Consider the following 5,208-nt stretch of genomic DNA (forward strand, 5'->3'; position numbering starts at 1 on the left):
CGAAGAAGGCAGATCTCATGGGAGACGGATCTATTGTAGCTTTGTGGACTTCCGCAAAGCTTTCGACACGGTACCCAGAGCTAGACTGATGCGTAGACTACATGAAATGGGAGTACCCACAGAACTCATTTGGGGGATCATGGCATTGTACAGATCAGTAGTAGGGCATGTACGCATCCCGGAGGGACTTTCTACACTGGTTTACTCCACTATTGGGGTGAAGCAGGGCTGCCCGCTCTCTCCTACTCTTTTCGGTATGTATGTGGATGAGGTCTCTGACTACATTGACAGCGATGGGGATAAAGGTGCTCAGTTGGCAGGGACATGGATTCCACTTTTCTTATATGCTGATGACAAAGTGTTGATCTCCGAATCCCAAGAAGGAATGCAACGTCAATTGGATGCTTTGCATACGTTTGCCCACGAAAGTGGTTTGTCTGTCAACCTGGGTAAAACCAAGGTTATGGTGTTTAATACCACCCCACAGTGGATCAAGAGGTCAGCACCTACATTCACATACGGCCAGGAGACTGTGGAGTACACAGACGCTTACACTTACCTTGGAGTGGTTTTTAGCGGACCTGCATTTCACTCAGAAGAGCAGCAGAGACCAGACTTACTAGAGCCCACACAGCATTGGGTAGATTGGAGAGGATGTGTTCGCAGGTTCAATTTCAGGAGCCCCGGACGAAGCTCTGGCTCTTTGACACCTTGGTGGCTTCAGCATTGCTATATGGAACCGAGATATGGGGACCTTCACTGGATCACCACGGGAGGCCGGGTCGCTTAGACGGATGGGGGAACATGGAGAAACCTCTCGTCTCTATGATCTCGCGGCTCATTAGAGCCAAGGCATCAGTACCACGGGCCATTATCCGAGCAGAGCTAGCGGCCCCCCCACTTGTGGTGGAGGCGCTCACCAGATCAGTCTCCTTCATAAACTGCACATGGGCACTTCCTGGAGACAGATACGCTCGCATAGCACTTGAATCCTCTCGACAGCTAGCCATACAAGGAGATACAACATGCTGGTATGGGGAGATGACATCATGGTTTCAGGCACATGGGTTCAGCATAGACAGGCTGCCACCATTCCAGTACTCATTGGATGCACCATCTCTCACTCTTACACAGTCAGAGATCACCAAGGTCATCCGCCAAGACCTGACCCAGCTAGACACCAGGAGGACATGGATACAACCAGCACAGGAATTGGGCACGAAGATGGCTTTCTACAGAGACCACCTCCTCCAACTTACGGAAGATCGTTTTGTGGCGAGACCCAAATACATGGATACCCACTTGTCTCATGGGATACGATGTGCTATTGGCCAGTTACGCACATCTTCTCACCAGTTGCGGATTGAGACTCGGAGATACAGTGGAGTACCAACAGAGGACAGGACATGCCCCTTGTGTAACATGGAACCTGAGATAGAGCTACACTATACATGCCGCTGCCCCGTCTACTACGAGATACGAGGCCGCTTCCATTGCTTGTTCAGAGAGGGTTTTGGACCACTCTCAAGAGTCATGGGATACGAAGATCAGAGATGCCTGGGTTTGTTCTTGCTCGAGTTGCGCAGACACAGAGATAGCCTGATGAATGGCGAGGCTAGCCAGTCTCAAAGACGGATCACAGACTTCTTCAGAGCAGACACGGGACAGCCGCAAGAGCCACTCCCACAGTAGAGCTCCCCCCCGTCTCACACCAGAGGCACACTGATTGATCGAGCAATTGAACTGGGGAAATCCAGGCACCCGTGACTGCGAAGAACTACACAGAATCGATGAAGGCTACGACAGAAAATTCAGAGCACGCTGGCCAGGCATACAAGACGCCCGGTCAGACTACTAACCATGGAGGAAATTGATGAGATTCGCCAACGACCGATGCTAGATCTCTTGTGATTCAGCTATCCTAACAAGCCACCCATTACTCTGCTTAGTTTTTTGCCTGGCTCACATCGACCAACTTAGGACCCCATAGTATATATCTTTGTTTTGTACTGTTATTAGGTTATTTTGTTACTCTGACTTTGTATCAGATCCACCACTTTGTAACTATCAGGTCTCATAGGTCATTGTGGCCTTTTGAAGACGTTAATATAACATTTCATTTCATTTCATTTCTCTGTGTGTGTGTGTGTGTGTGTGTGTTGGGGGGGGGGGGGGGGGGGGGGTGAGCTCGAATGCTATTCCAGGTTGGGTTAAGAGTGAGTTGTCACTTGAAACAGATAGACTTCAAACAAGAGATCAGACAAAGACACAGACACTGAAATGGAACTCGAAATAGTAACTGAAATGGAAATGACATAGAGACTGGAACTCGACTCAGATCAGATCAATACAACTGGAACATAATACAGTGTGAGCCAAAGGACTGCTCTGCTCTTATCGATAAGAGAATACAAGAGCACAGTGAGCTCCAAGTTACTAGAGTACAATACAATAGCGTGTCACTCCCCAAATTATGCCCCGTCAAATGATGTAATGGCCCCTATTAATAGGTGTCGGACTAGATCCCTGACTGACTGTCTACTTTGCAGTTACCACACTAGCTGGCTTGGTAATTACCAGTACAGTCATCAGTCTCGATTCCAATCTAGGGACTATTCTCACCATCTAGATTTCCTTCCCCTCTTTCTTTGAATTTGAAATACTTTCTAAATTTCTGAGATGACTAAAATTTCAGGTATGTTGGTCACTTTTCCCATTCTTGCCAACTGAGGTAAGCCTCTTAGCTCTCTATGCTTGTGAGGTGACTGACCGACTTAATGTCATCAGCTCTTTTTATCTGTCTGAAGCCTTCTTTCTTGTAGGTTTCCAGATAACCCTGGGTGGAGCCTAAACTGACGAACCAGTACCCTGAGCACTGGTACCTGCATTGTCCTTCTAAATAAGCCAGTAAATGGCCTCCAGCTCGAGCTGTTCCTTTCTTTCAGTCATTATTTCTACTTCGTAGGATAATGCATTCCATATTTTGATGTCTGCATCATACAAAGTTCGCCTTCCTCTGGTCAGCCTAGCACTCACTAACGTACGACACACAGAAGCAGTGTGAATCTATCCTTCAAGAAGAGGCTGATTGGCTTTAATTCTAGCTTCGAATAGAACTTCAGCCATTTCTCTGAATTGGAGTTCAGATGCAGCTTTACTGGCCAACTCCTTCTCTCGAATCTTTGAAGCTTCAACTAACAATTGCAGTAATTCATTACTAATCTCTATCAGCTGTCAAGATGATTCTGCACTGGTACATTTTGCTTTTGCAAAGCTGAAGGTCAGCTTTCAGTTCATCCACTGTGATCTTCTACTCAACTTCATTCAAAATCTTCGTCCAAACAGTCCACTCAGCTTAGCTATCATCATACCAGCCTCTCACCTTATCCACAATCCTGATGTAGCATTGTTGATCAGCTGGCTCATTGTACCTGGGGTAGACGGCAGCACAAAAACGAGGAACTTTGTTTTTTTTCGAGAAAAAGATCCTTTTATTAGTTAATGAAACTGCCCATAGGGCTACAACCACTTGTACTAGAGAGGGCTACAACAATCATAAGGGGGAGACTCTCCCAATGAAAAAACAACATATGTACAATGAGGCTAAATCAAGAGATGGGAGGAGGGAAAAGCCACACAGGTGGACGATAGTGCCATCTCAGCACACCCTCAGCCATGGTGAAGAAAGGCCCAAGGCGCTAGAGTCGAAGGGAAGCCTCTCTACGCTCCCGCATGCAGTCGGAGCTGCCTTGAAGTCTCTTGAACTGAGAGTATGGATCAGCTCTAGCCAAACATCTAGAACAGTCTCTGCTGGTGGTACAGGGCAAGCCTCAAAGATAAGGAAGCAGCGGGCCCGCCAGATGAACTAGAGTGTCAAGCCGCAAATGAGCTCCCAACACTCCTCTCTCACTGCACCACTCCTGTGGAGTAAGCTCTGTAGCAGGCTGGAGTGTAGGTCAACCCCCCTCCATCACTATCATCCTGCTGGTGGAGGATAGCTCAAACTGAAGTGCCGGGCCCGTGAGGGTGGACCAAGCAGCTGGCCCCCAAGTGTATTGCCGTGCCGTGGAAAGAGCTAGCATCAGGCGAAGGACATGAAGCCAAACCTGTTGTGCCAAAGGACAATCTGTAACAGACTTGGACACTCCAAGTCAAGAATCAACCGCGACAGCACCAAATAACCACTTCAAAACAAGTCACAGATCACAATAGATGTACACAGGCCCGGCGGAGTTCCGTGCCTAGAGATATTGGCCCCAAAGACTGGCGCCCCTTTCGGTATTTCTTTTTATATTAATCAAATCAAAGTACAAGAGAGTGGCTAGGGTTTCACTCTCAGACTCTGCGTCCAGATGCTCTGAGAAGTGAAGCCCTCACCACTTATTTAAAGGTTACAAGGGATGCCCAAAAGCAGAGCCCCAAAAGCTTGAAAGCAAAAGCAGATTCTCTCTCTCTCTCTCAATGAGAGTCAGTAAAAAGCAAGTTCTCTTTTTCTCTTTCTTTCTCCCAAATCAAAGCGAAAAGCTGAGATTTGCGTCGCTCAAAATTTCCCAATTTAAAAAAAAATAAAAAAATAAAAAAAAATCCGCCTCCGCGATTTCCGGAAATCAGGGTTTTTGGCAGAAATTAGGGTTTGCAGGAATTTTAGGGTTTTTGGCAGAAATTAGGGTTTCTGCTGTCCGCCACGTCATCACTTTGTGACATACCCCCCTCTTGAAAGCATTGCAATCGACCGCGATTACGCCTGCAAAACCGACAAAAGCCATAAACCGTCTTAGCAGACACTGACTCTTAGTACCTACGTACTAGGAACACATATCTAGCACATGTACAAAATCGACAGTCACATCACATGACATCACACAGGACATCACCAGACATTCAACATTCATTCGGATCTTAAACCATGATTTATCGGCAATGTAGCTAGCAATCACATCTAGGTCCAATCAGGACCTCAATGATGTCCGATTGTCTAACCCCTATTGCAACCATGTCTATTCGAGATAAATCAGACCAAAATGCTGCAATCATTTCGGCTATCAGTTCCTGCACTCACAAGAAGTCAAGAACAAATCAGTATCATTATCAGGAATTCCATTTCATAAAGTCATCCAGCAGAATACTGTCAGCTCTCAGTATCCCTGAAGCTCAAAGAGACATCAGGGACTTTAGTATCAAAATCAAGGCATCTGTTGACAAGGGAGC

Source organism: Adiantum capillus-veneris, chromosome 16, assembly GCF_014529385.1.
Source record: "Adiantum capillus-veneris isolate H3 chromosome 16, ASM1452938v2, whole genome shotgun sequence".
Classification (NCBI taxonomy): Eukaryota; Viridiplantae; Streptophyta; class Polypodiopsida; order Polypodiales; family Pteridaceae; genus Adiantum; species Adiantum capillus-veneris.